The sequence below is a fragment of the Eptatretus burgeri genome, chromosome 6 (assembly GCF_056783735.1).
Source record: "Eptatretus burgeri isolate ZD-2024b chromosome 6, Ebu_testis_v1, whole genome shotgun sequence".
NCBI classification, from domain to species: Eukaryota; Metazoa; Chordata; class Myxini; order Myxiniformes; family Myxinidae; genus Eptatretus; species Eptatretus burgeri.
The window spans coordinates 38,117,075-38,131,828 of record NC_140966.1 but is presented as its reverse complement, the minus strand read 5'-3'; the positions used below and the strand labels follow the sequence as shown (position 1 = coordinate 38,131,828).

At 44.2% G+C, this 14,754-nt stretch overlaps 1 pseudogene across 1 annotated transcript in view; it reads right to left on the bottom strand.

Moving 5' to 3' along the window:
* The window catches only part of LOC147024571 (cytochrome P450 2J2-like), a 94,966-nt pseudogene extending 80,432 nt beyond the window's left edge, over positions 1-14,534 (bottom strand). Inside the window, exons 1-2 of the transcript XR_015059654.1 lie at positions 14,428-14,534; positions 7,807-8,017 (exon numbers count right to left, since the gene is read on the bottom strand). The product of XR_015059654.1 is annotated as a cytochrome P450 2J2-like (transcript). The remainder of the gene's footprint in view (positions 1-7,806; positions 8,018-14,427) is intronic.
* Positions 14,535-14,754: the final 220 nt, after the last annotated feature.

Sequence of the window (14,754 nt, the reverse complement as noted above, 5' to 3'; positions counted from 1 at the left end):
CACTCAGCTGTTGAATTAATACATACCTGGTGGGGTTAACTTGGCCTGTCACCCTTCTGAGGTCGGCAAAATGAGTGCTAGCATTCTGATTTACTGTGTCGGAGCGGCGACTCGTCCAGAATTGTGCCCAATAGACAAGGAAACTGCTACAGCAGCACCAACACTCTGCACAGAGTATGGTCCCAATCTCCTCCTCTCCTCCTCCTCCATCATGCGGCAATGCATATTTTTGTGTGTTACAGCCAGTTAAAATCGACCGTGCATGGATGGCCAAAGGGTTACAGCCGAGGTGTTCGAGTTTTTGGCGGGAACCTTTCGTGCGCGCAGCAAATGCAAAGCAACAAGAGATTTGACTCTGGATTTTGAGAGTTTAATCACCCGAACCAAAAATATATACAATAATGAAGGAAATGCAACAAGAATTAACAGTAGAACTGCCGCTTTATAACTGCTGGCAGTGATGACCGGGTACCAAGGCGTCCGGCTTTGATACAATACAGGAGAGACGAGTTACGGACCGAGCAACACCAAGTGTTCAATCTATTTATTACGAATGCAGTTATCCCTTTTTTTCTGGGGACATCATCGGTATCAATTGAATTGGCGTGTAAATTATTCTGAACACGAAGTAATAAATACGCAGGAAATGTCACCAAGGGTCCACAGGGTAAAACAGAACTTCCCCAAGTAATACGAAGCCCCACACACACGTCTCTCTACTATGCGGGATTGACGAGTTATGGACCGAGTAACACTCTACATTCAATTTATTTATTACGTAGGCAGTTAGCTCTTTTCCTGAATACAAAGTCGGAAACAATTAAATTGGTGTTTAAATCACCTGAACACAAAGTAATAAATTTTGACACCATGGGTGCAGAAGGTAAAGCAGGATTCCCCTGAGTCTAATGAGGCCCCACATGTTACTCTATGACACAGGATTCACAAGCTATGGATCATGGAGCAGGCCACATTCCATCTATTTATTATGTACACAGTTTACCATTTTTCCTGGGGCTATCATTGGTATCAATTGAATTGCTACTCCTGTACCCTTAAATGCATGCAGGCACAGCCAAGTGAGCCTTGTGCAAAAAAATAAATAAATTCCAAAAGTTCTCAGATTCAAATAATTAAATAGTTCTGGCTGCCAGACCTTGTGGCCGATCAGGTTGTAATTTAAAACTTACATTCCACATGTCTACCAGATCATAATTGTGAGGTTTTACATTGATTGATATAGCGGTTCCAGAATAAACATTATTTAATATTTTTTCTTCAATCCAATATGGCTGCCAAACCATGTGACCTACATCAAAAAGAGTGGGGAACATTTTGTTCGCCATGGATAGGCAGTCATACTTGTAAAGTTTCGCCTCAATCTGTTCAGCTCTTTCAGAGAAGATTCTTTAAAATTTTAATTTTCAATCCAATATGACTGGTGAACCACGTGACCTAATACATCATAAATTTATATTCTGCCTCAAATTGGGCAGGGGACCATGAATGTTAACCAGATAAGGTGCGTTTTTCTATCAAGCATGGCCACCAAACCACGTGACTTGTGATATCATAATTTTTACCCCATATGCAGCAAAGGCGTTAAATGATAGTTGCAAAGTTTCGCTTTGATAGGTTAAGTGGTTCTAGAGAAAACATTATTGAATATTTTTCTTCAATCTAATATGGCTGCCATACCATGTGACCGATCAATTCATCATTAACAAACTTATATTCCCGAGTCTTGGAGAATGTGTGTGAAGTTTCCCCTTGATCTGATCAGCCGTTCTGAAGAGGAAGATTTTTGAAGGTTTTAGGGTAAATTCAATATGGCCACCAAACCATGTGACCTATCAATTCGATATTAACAAACTTATACAAGCATGTCTTTCGGATCATGTGTGTAAAGTTTCACCTCAATCTGTCCAGCTATTCTGGAGAAGATTTAAAAAAAAATTCAAAACAATATGGCTGCTGAACCACATGACCTATGATGTCATAATATTTTTTTTTTCCTACATCAGTTGTTGCATCAATGACGCTGAAGAAATTTCAAAATTTTTCAGTTGCAGCATCCTACATGTTGAATTTTCACTGGGATATCACTTCACTGATGATGTCATGAATAATTAATCACACTTCCCCATGGGGAGTTCCTGCCATGTGCCAAGTTTCAATTTTTTCCATAGTGCAGTTTCAGAGATACAGAGGTCCAAAGTTTTTCGGTTTTTCAATGATGACGCCTATACACGTGATCTATGACACCACAATTATCAATTAAATATTATATTAAAAAAGATACATACCACGGTGAAAATTTTGTGGTGATTGCACTAATGGTTGTCGAGAAAATGAATTTAAAAGCGAAAAAACCCGAAAATTGCCTGTGGAATAAGAAAAATAATAATAAAGAAACATATGAAAAACAATAGATGACTCAGCCTTGTAGGCTTGGGACCCTAATAATTAAATGTTCATCAATTATGTACAAGGAAAGCAATCAAGCAAAAGCAAAGAGAAGGCACCAATAAACAGACAGGAAAAAAATGTCGTGCAAAGCACAATCCTTGCAAAATCCACCCCACTCTCCAAAGGTTGCTGTGGATACATCAAATTGTCCATTTCATGAAGATTAAAATTGACAATCTTAATCAAAGCTAAGGTCAATCGAATGAAAATTTATTATTTTTCAGATTGAAATTGATGATTTTAGTTTGACCTTGAGTTGACCTTTGACCTTAAAATAGTTTGTTTTCAAATTCAGTGATGCACGATGCAATTGCTGCTTAATTCCCAGGTAAATAAGATGAAAATTGATTATTTTTCAGATGAAATTTCACGATTTTAGAAGTTTGACCTTGAGTTGATGTTTGACCTTTTGACCTCAAAAATAGTTGCTTTCCCAATTCAGTGATGGACTATGCAAATCCTGTTCAACTTTCAAGTTAATAGGATGTAAATTGACGATTTTTCAATTGAAAATTGATGATTTTAAAAGTTTGACCTCAAGATGACCTTGGACCTCAAAATCAATAGGTTTCTCAGTTGAGACGACCTCTACAACTGGGTAAAGTTTCATGATGATTGGTTTGGAATTGTGACCTGTAGGCGATAAACAGACAGACAAACAAAGACAGACAGACAGAACAAAATCGACTGACCAATACAATTGAAAAATCTTCGATTTTTCAAGTAATAAACAAAAATAAGACGTCATGCAAAGCATGATACTTGCAAAATCCATAAAACAAATTTGACATGAAAAATAATTGGTGGCTGAATTAAATGACCAAATATGCAACTCCTCTTCAAATTCCAAATCAATTGGATGAAAATTGACAATTTTAGAAATTTGGCTTATGCTGACCTTTTGGCCGATGTTGACCTCAAAATAATTAGTGGTTGAATTCAGTGACCTGATATGCAAATCCTATTCAAATGTCAAGTCAATGGGATGAAATACAGGCCTAAATGGAGCGCTCCCACACACAGACTCACTCAACAAATAAAGGGGTAGCTACAAGACACCCAGAAAATCCCCCAGAAGCCAGGCTTACCTGTCCGGTGAGCAGGCAAAGGTCCCTTATGAGTGGAAGGCAGGAAAATGTCCACCGGCCCTTGGCACGAAACGCTCGGGGCTGACCAAATCTCCTAAGATGCACCCTTCTGCATCCAACGCCGACGTCCTTTCTGCACCAATAACAAATGCGAGGCGATGGAACCAGGGAACAGGCTAAAGCAGGGCGCACAATCAGGATGTAGACGTCAAGCGAAGTCAGTGAGGAGAGACGATGATGGCAGATCACGCACCGAGGCAGAGCCAAGAAAGAGAGGCAAGTGATCGAGAAAAGAAGGGCGACCAGAGCAGGCTCACCACTTTTATAACTTCCAATCACATGACCTTCTCGAACCTTCTTTTTAGTTCGTCACCGTGATCTCCATGGCCCTACATTTTCTAACGTCGTTCTCCCAGCCTGATACTCTCAGCATCAAAGCTCCCTTCCTCTTACCCTGGTGCATTTTTCTTATATTATATCCTGTGCTCACTACAGCCCCCATTTCCTGTCCTACTCCAACGCCGCAAAAGCCCCGTCCTCATTTCCCAAACACAGGGATGGCTGCAAGAGGTTGCTACGAACAGGGGATCTTACCTATAATCCCTACGTTAATTAACATGACCCACCACCCCCTGTATCAGAGGAATAAAAATACACCTTCGCACTGCGGGTTACCTGACTTAAAGCTATGTCATTGTCACTCCTAACCATGTCACATGGCCCATGCTAAACTATGCATTCCTATCTCAGCTGAAGTCATTTGACCGACCACACAAACATAATCAATTCTCACACGCATCGAACGTTTCACTCACTGGCCAGAAGCAATATCAATCCCAGTCATCTCTACCGAGTCTACAGCCCGTGCCTTCATTTCTCGTTGGATGGCTATGTTCAAGAGTACCATCAACTAACACCACTGAAAGGGGGTTGCCAGTTTCAGTCATCACTCATCCATACACTCATGCACCTTCTGAGATACAAGAGGATTTAAAGTACATCCTCCCACCCTTCGTCTAATGGAGCGCTTTCACTGCCAGCTGAAACTTTCACGAGGTCCATGCCAATCCTCGCAGGACTAAAGCTCTCCCTATCATCATGCTTGGAATTCCAACTGTGGTCAAGTTGGATCTAGATTGCTGCGCCACTGAACCTGTGTTTGGCACTAAATTCTGGTTACCTGGGCAATTTGTAGCACCTATTCAGGCTGATTGTAACTGGGATCTCAGCAGTTATGTACACCGGTTCAGACAACACACGAGAAACCTATGACTGCAACCTACACCGGCAATCACAGGTCCACACTGACCTCTCCACCTGCACTCATGTTTTCATATGGCATGATGCCGTAAGGAAGCCGCTTCAACCCCCTCACCATAGTCCACTTAAGGTGATTCCACGTACTGACAAGTTTTTCACCATCAACTTTAATGGAACGCAAGACTGTGTCAGCATGGATCGATTGAAGCCAGCCTCCATGGAACAGAATCCAATTTCAATCCCGCAATCCTCCAAGGCGATGTCGAACACACCTTCACTCATCATCAAGCCACCTTCATCATTGAAGCCTTTGAACAGTATACGCCACTCCACCAACCACAGCTCCTCCAAAATATTCAAGCAGACCACCAGAAGTGAGAAACAGTAGATGTGGATATCAGGTACACTGGCCAGCCAATTTGTGCAAGTTTTTGTTGCAAGATGAAGGATTATATTTATTTGTAGTACATAGTAAAGGCTCATGTAAGAGATGGAACACAGAACAAATCATGACACAACATAACAAAAGGAACAGCAAGAGAATGGGGGATGCCATAACCATGGCGGAGGGAGAAAATAGATGGAGACGGACAAACAAGGGATGAAGGTAACGATGAGGGATAGGAGAGAACGCAAGGGGTGGTCAAGATGGATACATAAGCAAAATTTTGGGAGGTGAGCAGCGGTTCTGGATTTAGGCAGTTTCACGAGGAGGGGGTTGCTGGTGGGCATCATGCATATATCTGAGGTGGGGTGGGGGGAAGCATGGAAAGGGAAGACGGGGCAACACCAGAAAGGAGGCACAAGAAGACAGATAGACCACCGACCTATCGGTGATGGCAAAGTGAGAGGCCCATATATTCAGCTTCATCGCAAGAGATTCCAATGATATTGAAAGGTTTAGTTCAAACAGCATCAAGGTGAGCAAGGTGTGTGGCAGGGAAGCCAGCCCAGAGGGGAGAGCAGTACTCCATCAAGCTGTGGATGAGGCCTTGTAGGTGGATAGGAGCTCAGGTGTGCCAAGGAAGGACTTTGCATGACAGAGGATGCCCAGTCGACGTCTGGCTTTGGTGGCCAACTTTGAAATGTGGCTTGCCCAAGAGGGATCATGGCTGAGAGCGAGACCCAAGAGTTGCAGAGAGAGAGAGACAGAGACAGAGACAGAGACAGAGACAGAGACAGAGACAGAGACAGAGACAGAGACAGAGACAGAGACAGAGACAGAGACAGAGACAGAGAGAGAGAGAGAGAGAGAGAGAGAGAGAGAGAGAGAGAGAGAGAGAGAGAGAGAGAGAGAGAGAGAGAGAGAGAGAGAGAGAGAGAGAGAGAGAGAGAGAGAGAGAGAGAGAGAGAGAGAGAGAGAGAGAGAGAGAGAGAGAGAGAGAGAGAGAGAGAGAGAGAGAGAGAGAGAGAGAGAGAGAGAGAGAGAGAGAGAGAGAGAGAGAGAGAGAGAGAGAGAGAGAGAGAGAGAGAGAGAGAGAGAGAGAGAGAGAGAGAGAGAGAGAGAGAGAGAGAGAGAGATCATGGTTAAAATACATATTCCAAGTGTTTGACCAGTTTGTGATTTTTGTCATTATGACATTCTTTAATGGATAATATCAGTTTTATAACTTTGGCAGTACAGTAGCTTCAATGAACTCTACATATTGTCATGTTCAGGTCAGTTAACACCGACGCGAGGTGGATGAGCCAAACTGGCAGTTTACTCCCTCAGACGACGTTCCAAATTCTGGCAGACAACGCTCACGCAGGTTGTGAGAAACAGGAGAAACCTTCCAGCTTTTAAAACCAACGGGCATATTTCCCAGACCCACAAACAATAACTCGGGGATGGTGTAATCACAGAGGAATACAATGGCGGGTGGAGGTGGGGAAGAGAGGGGACAGAAAATCGATAATAAATAATTCTGTACAATGACAATAAAAACTATGGCGTCACACATCAGACTCAGTCACTGACGGGGAAGGGGACAAAAACCGGGGGGACTCAGCTCTGGTAGCAGTGGGGGCGAGCAGGTGATGAGGAGGGACGAGGAGGATGACGAGGAGGTGAGCAGACGATAGTTATGGATGATGAGGTAATGGGCAGGATGATGAACAGGCTCCAGGCAACAATCACAGGCAAAGGCAGGCAGGCAGGATGACAAGTCTTTCTCCTCAGAGACCTCTGACTCACACACACCAACAACCAGCTGTTGTTCCCCTCAGACCTCCTCAGAACTCTTTCGCTCCAGACTTCGACAGTCTCCTTCGTCATCTCCAAATGCCCGATTCGGCTCCTCCCTCTCCTCTCCCTCGGCAACGTCCCCCCCCCCCCGGGAGGTGTCTATAACTCTACCCCTGTGTTTTGCCAAGTTTCCCAGCGCCCCCCGGTAGAGGTTTACAGATATTTTACACACGATTTCCTTCACCATAATCCCGAACTAATTATTACCAGGCACCACCCCCTGTGTGGCACACATGCAAACAAGACAATTCTTTAGCTGATATTTCCCTACTTATGCATCGAGATGGATAACAACTCGTACATGGACCATGCTACTCTATACATTCTTCTCTGCTCTATGATGACATCAGATACCCCCACAAACGGAACAATATATTGGCATTGATTGCTCATCTTCAGCATTTTATTCACCAGCAATCTATGAGCAGCTGAGCTGTCGTCGTGTGACTGTTTTACCGTGAAGCGTTGTCTCATCATTTTCATCCACCAATCATCGTTATTCTTTCTGGGTGCTTTTTCCACCCTTTGACCTAGTTTCGGAAGGTGAAAAGGTGATTTCTTTTATTTCTCGGCCAATCTTCATGAAGAGAGAATGATGTGACTTGGAGTGGAAATGAATGTGTGACAATGATCACATCACAACCAATATCACAACCAACACCAAAATCAACCACGTTTTTAAATATTTTGATTAATTTGGAATGGCTTCCTCCAAACTGTAAAAATTTTAAACAATTTTTAAGTGAGAATTGGGTACATCACCTTTTGTATCCCGATCAGAACATTTAGTGCACGCAACAACACAAAATTTCCAACCAGTGGAAGGACCATTGGTCCTGGAGGGAACCCAGGTGGTCTGGTTGGAGGCCGAAGAAATCGTAGTATCAGCCAGACGATAATGCCCGCAGCAAGACCACGCCATGTGGCAGGAAGCCATGTCCAACTGCTCAAAGTTTCCCAAGGCCACTGGTTTCTGTGAACATTGAATCAGTTTATGGCATTGACAGATAATTGGTATAAAAACAAACATAACTTTACATTTTCAAGAATAATACGGTCATTCCTACCTGGCGATTGGTCTTTCGCTCGCCATGAGAATTGGGGAGGAGGATTTATATTCTATATTTTGAACGCAGATCTGCTGAGCAAATTAAAAAAAAAAATTTACTTAATTATTGTTGCATCAGACAGTTAATTTACGTGGACCAACTGATCCGGAGGTCTGATAAAGGCCTACGCAAATGCCGATATGTTCTTAAAGTTATTGGGTTTTTAACCGACATTGCGTTCATTTAATCTAAATCCTGTGAATGTTCTGACAAACTGTCAATCCCCAAGGCACATAACATATACCGGTTCCTGAGATAGTTATTTCATTAGTATTCATTCGAGATAGCCCTTCCTTTATGTGTGGTGGGTTTATCGGTCATTTGCATTGCTTGGGCTTGAGTTAAGTTTTTCTTCCCCTTCTTTACCTATTTCGCTTTGCTGCACACACAAGTCTCCTTCACGCATGCATGCACGCCAAAGACCACAGCAACAGGCAGTCATTAGCATATGCACACCAAAACCATTCCGATCATGTGCCATAACTCAACAGACATTTCACCTCAGCCCTCATTAAACTCGAACCCCAATGCTACAACATTTCATCCATCAACGAGACTCCTTCATTATATTTGCCACACTACTGAACCACAACTCAAGCTCACTTGCATTCACCATGGACACCACAACCACGATCAACGACCCCAACCACAACCACCATGAACCACACAATAGCTCACCATGAACGGCGACGCTGATGCTGCCATCACTCAACCACGCTCACCACCGATGACTGCCATTGCCTTTTGGGACCGACAGAGAATGGGGAAGTTTGGCATGCCATTGCCAATGCTTGCGTCTGGACATACAGAACTCTAGCTTGGAGCACAGGTGTGCGTTAGACAACATGCGACATGTCGGTGTCCCTAAGGCACCACTCAATTGCGGCCCCCCATTGGGTGGTCGGTGCACGTTCACGGCTATGTATCATTTTTGGCCCAATTTCACAATGCTGAAGAATCACTTGTAAAAAATTTTTTTTTAAATGTTCTCGTATCCGGATCTTCACAAACATTCAATCAATTATTCCTTGTCACACACCCAACTTGTCCACCAAGTTTCGTCCAAATCAGTCCATAACTTATTGATACATTGTGCTATATATAATTTGTAGCTCTATCTCTCAATGGTGTGGAATCACTTATAAAATTATGGTATTCGGATGCAGATCTTAAACAAAATCGATTGATTTTATCCTTATCAGACACCCAACCTGTCCAAATTTCATCCGAATCCGTCCACAACTTTTTTGAGATATCCTGTTCACAGAGAGACAGACAAACAGGAGTGAAAACAATCTCCATTCACCTTCGGTGGCAGAGGAATTTTGTAAAAACCTTGAAAATCTTATCTATACTCCATTGGCCCACAGATGTCCTGACCAAAGAATCACATTCTAATTACTCCCTCGTGCAGACCATCTGGAGAGAGGCTCAGATAAGGAGCTGTTTTTCACCCTGTGTTTGTGATTTTAACTCTGCAAAACCCATCTGTACTTTTTCAAAGCCTCTCTTTGTTTGTTAGTGATTGATCAGTTCTCTTTGAACCATTGCTCATAAAATATAACCACGCCTTGTTAAGATTACATATATACTCAATGTAACTTGTGTAGAGCCAGAGATTGCTTGGGATTCGCTCCAGGCTATCTTTCCATGCGCACCTGTGCTACCATATATTTTTGTCATCTCATAAACAGCCTTAATTTAATTATAAAGACTTTTCTGTTTCAAGGTGTTCAAAATTTCAACAACACCCCCCCCCCCCTTTCTCCCCGATATCCAAGTTCATCTCCCAGCTCTCCCAATAAAGATCTGATTGGCATGCTGAGCCTCCCAGGTTTTAGAAAGGTGTGTAAAAATCGGTTAGCGTCTCTCCAACCAACTAGGACCAGTGTAACAGGTAGAAAGATTAGTGGGAAAATAAGTTGAAGCAGGGAGTAAATTAATTTCAAGACAAAAATATAATCATATATATATATATATAAACATTCCACACCTAAGCCTATGGAAACAAGATAGAGTAGACGCCCAACAGAAACATGAAAAATTTGGGGGGTATTGTGACATGATACAAGCATGAAATTTGTCAGGCTTGTACAGTATACCTAAAATAAACTCAGCCATTGAACTATCACTGATTTCCCCTGCAACAGCAGTAGCAACCATTTTCCAAGATGCCCATTTTTTGCGATTCAGCTCATGTTGCATACTTTGCAAAGTTTCATCAACAATGAGTCTATGGCTTGAACAGCCCAAGATGGCTTGAAATGCTTGCATAGATGTGAGAAATATAAATAAGCAATTATAAATGTAATGCTGTAATTTGTAAGTTAATCTATTGGTGAGGAATAGAGTTCCAAAAATGAGCAAAGATCGCTGCAGCTTTATAATGATGTTCTCTGATCACTTATGATGTTCTCGATGTATGTCAGGTCAGGCCAGATTAGATCTTTGACCTGCTGCAGGTATCATGTAAACCTGTACTAACCTGTTCCATGGTCGGGTTGTCGGCGACTAAACCGTCTCCCCCACCAGGTTTTCTGGTGAGGAGGGTGTTTGGATATGGACACCCAGCAGGATTAAAAACAAAACCTGTCAAAGGGCGGAGGAGCTCCTTGTGAGCCAACGGCTATCCATATCTCGTGCCCAACTGTGTCTGCGGATGTCCTCCTGCAGTTGGGTCACTTCTTATTAGGAGGTTGGTGGCAGGATTTGCACTCCGGCCACCGTAAAACCCTTCATTCCGCAAAACACAAAAACGCAAAGAAATCTGAAAACCCACTCCGTGGGAGTACCTCCTGTGCAGCTTCCCTTCGCAGGGCAGCTCACCGGATGATGGGATTGGGGCAAAGCCTTCGGGACCCCCAATCTTTGATGATAGGAAGGAAACCACGGGGTAACATCCCTGGGTCAGATTGCGGGAGAGTGTGTCAGAGTGGTGCTGAGGTGTCGTCCACCAGACGGCGGTCTCTTTGGGTTAACCTGAGGCGGTCCCTTCGGGTGGGTGCCTGGAATGTCCTATCCCTAAGAGAGGATGATCACCCGTCTCTTATCATCTGAGCTCAATCGTTTCGACTTCGGTATTGCAGCACTCTCTGAGGTTCGGAGACCAGATTGCGGCGAGATAATGGTGGGTGGTTACACCTACTATTGGTCTGGTTGCTCTGATGGTTACCATACCCAAGGAGTTGCTGTAGCTGTGTCCAACAAGCTGACTCCAACGATAATTGAGGTAACACCGGACATCAGGCATATTATGAGACGAAGGATTCGTCACTCCTTCGGTGTCATTTCCCTGGTCTCTGTTTATGCTCCGATTGAGGCGAGTGATCTCACCATGAAGGATGCATTCTATGCCACGCTCGAGTCTGCAGTTGATCAGTGCCCCAGACGAGATACACTTCTAGTCTTGGGGGATTTCAATGCATCGACTGGAACTGATAGGGATGGTTATGAGGTGTGGGTTGGTCCCCATGGGTCAGGAACTATGAACCAGAATAGCACTAAGTTCCTTGACTTTGAAAGAAGTCATGGACTTAGGGTGGCCGGTTCTTGGTTTCAGCGCCCACAAGCTCATCACTGGACTTGGTATTCCAACGCTGGCGGTGTGGCAAAGGAGATTGACCATGTCCTCATTGACAGTCGCTGGAGGAAGATCCAGAACTGCAGGGTCTACCGGAGTGATCAGTTCCTCAATACTGCCCACCGGCTTGTTATAGCAACTCTGAAGCTGCACCTTAAATCCGGGAGAATGGTACCATCCCAGCCGAGGCTGGATGTTGGCAAGCTCAAGGATGAGAGGGTAGCTGAGGAGTTTGCGAACAGGCTGAGTGGAGATTTAGGGGGTCTGGGTGCTTTAGCGGGGTCCTGAAGAGTTGTGGAGTGCCTTCAAGACCACCGTCCTTCATGTTGCCAGTGGATGTCTTGGAACTCACCGCAGGGCAAAGAAGAATTTCGTCTCTCAAGGGACACTGGATACCATTGACCAGAGACGCACGGCCAGGCTGAATGGCAAAGCTGAGCTGTTCAGGGAGCTGAGGCGTAAAACTGTTCGTGCACTGAGGGTGGACAAGGAGGCCTATGTGCGAAGAATCTGTGAGGGGGATAGAGTATCACCTGTGGACAGGTGATTCTCGTCGTGCTTACAGGGGAATTTGCGCATTGCGTTCATCCAAGCCCATCCGTTGGTGCACTTCAGTTGATGCAGGGGGTGCAAGGCTCTTGACAGAGGAGTCTGAAGTGAAGGCCCGCTGGGCCGGTTACTTTGAGCGGTTGTACCAGGCTGATCCCCCAGCTGTCCAGTTGGATGTCAGCGGTGTTACAATCACTGTTGCTGACCTTCCAATCAACTGTGGTCCACGTTCGCTTGTGGAAACACAGGCTGCGGTGAACCAGTTGAAACGGGGGCAAAGGTCTCTCGTGTCGTTGCATGCAGTTTTGTGCTCTGCCTGGAACACAGGCATCATCCCAACTGATTGGAAGAGGGGCCTTGTTGTTCCTCTCTGGAAAGGGAAGGGTGATCGCCAAGACTGCAACAACTACCGAGGGGTGACGCTGCTCTCAGTGCCGGGCAAGGTCTTTGCTCGGATAATTCTCGATAGGGTTCGCCACCATCTGCTTGAGCACCAGCGTCCAGAGCAGTCAGGCTTTACACCAAAGAGGTCAACGATTGACCGTATCCTTGCTCTTCGGGTCCTCGCGGAATGCATACGAGAGTTTCGGCAGGGGCTGCTTGCAGCCTATGTTGATCTCTGTAAAGCGTTCGATTCAGTGAATCGGGATGTCCTCTGGAGGATTCTTGGTCTTCGTGGGGTGCCACAAATACTGACGAATAAAATTGGTCCATACATGTCCGAGATTATGATTGCAGATGCACACACACACACACACACACACACACACACACACACACACACACACACACACACACACACACACACACACACACACACACACACACACACACGAAAATCGAGACCAAATCCACAAGCCTCCGTTTCGGACGAAGTCCAACGGGGGTTAATAAGGCGATATGTAAGCTTGAATAATAGTGAGCCCACCCACTTGCCACTGGTGGAAGAGTGACCATCCTTGGGAATCCACCTTCTTGGTTGAGATTCCAATGGTGCAGAAAGTCTTTTTTAGACTTGTTCAAGAGAAGCTAGGTGATAATCAGGAGCACCAGCCCCGGAGCTCCAATATGAAGGAACTTCGATGCATGAGTTGGCCATTATTCTCATCAAAGCCTATGCTCTTATTCCCAACTTATGGTTGTTTATCCATGCTGACTACCAAGGAAGCAGCACGTACCATTTTTTAGTTAATTGGTATGACTCGGGCAATTTTCGAACTGCCAATCTCCCAGACTTAGAGTGGACACTGTAACCAGTACTCGAGCGAAACAGGTCGTAAATTTAATTCTGAACCAGACTATAAACTGTCAGATTTGTGCTTCATGGACAGGGTGTTGCATGGAAAAATGCATCATTCCTCCTAATGGACATCAAATTGGGTGTCCCACCTGCTGGAATTAATTGACAGATGTTTGAGATCCCACAGTCTCTTGAGGAAGGGTAGGCAGCAATTGCCAATACCCTGGCCAAATTCCAAATTCATGCCCTGTAAACTGTTGAGAACACAAAAGCAAACAACCTACTCCCACATGCCAAAGGATCTAATTGTAAAACTTGCAGAACCAGTTGGTCCAGTTCTCGAGGGAAGAGTTGATAAGTGAGACTGCTTTGGCAGGACTGAACCTGCCTTTCCACAGGTACCACAGTATGCCTTGCTTTGAAATTAATTCACCCTTCCCCAAACCTCCACCACATGCATTCCCAGAAATGATGCAACAAGCAGCTATGTGAACATTACCCTGAAATTGTGTCATCCCTTGCAAGATTCGATAGCGAAACATGATTAAAACACGACAGGATGAAGCAAAAAGACATGTATTCACCGAAACTATTACACGAGCCTCGACATTGTGTATTTAAAAATAAAATAATAATAATAAACATGAAATCAGAAAACACTTTCCATTGAACACCCTCGACGGAATAAACAAGAGAGGACAACAATAGTTGGAATGTCTCTGTGTTGTCAGCACGTTATTTGGAAAAAAAAAAGGGTGGTTCATGGAACTTTATGTTTTCATATAGTTTGTGAAAGTGGATTTGTGAATACCATGTACACAAGTATGCTCGACATTTGACATAAACCACTCAATACAATGGAAGAGAATTCCATTCGAAGTTGGTCCCATACTAATTCCACTTGCGAATCTGTCGGCTTCATAGCTTCGCACTCCAAACTGCGTGTTGGAATTTGGATGGACTGAATACATAAATATAAATAAATCCCAAAACACCTCCCCCTCTCCTCTCCTCCCTCTGATATCCCCCTCCCATCTCTTTCCTCCATCTCCGCCCTCCTCTTCTTCTGATCTCATACTATCCTGGAACAGCCTACATCTCCCGATTCTTTGAAGAAAGAATGTTCCAGGCAGTTTACGAACACTTTGAGGTTTAAATCACTTTTACTTTATTTTAAACACTCCAAATGCGACGATAAAAACCGTGCTTTCTCCAGACAACCGCAAAACAGG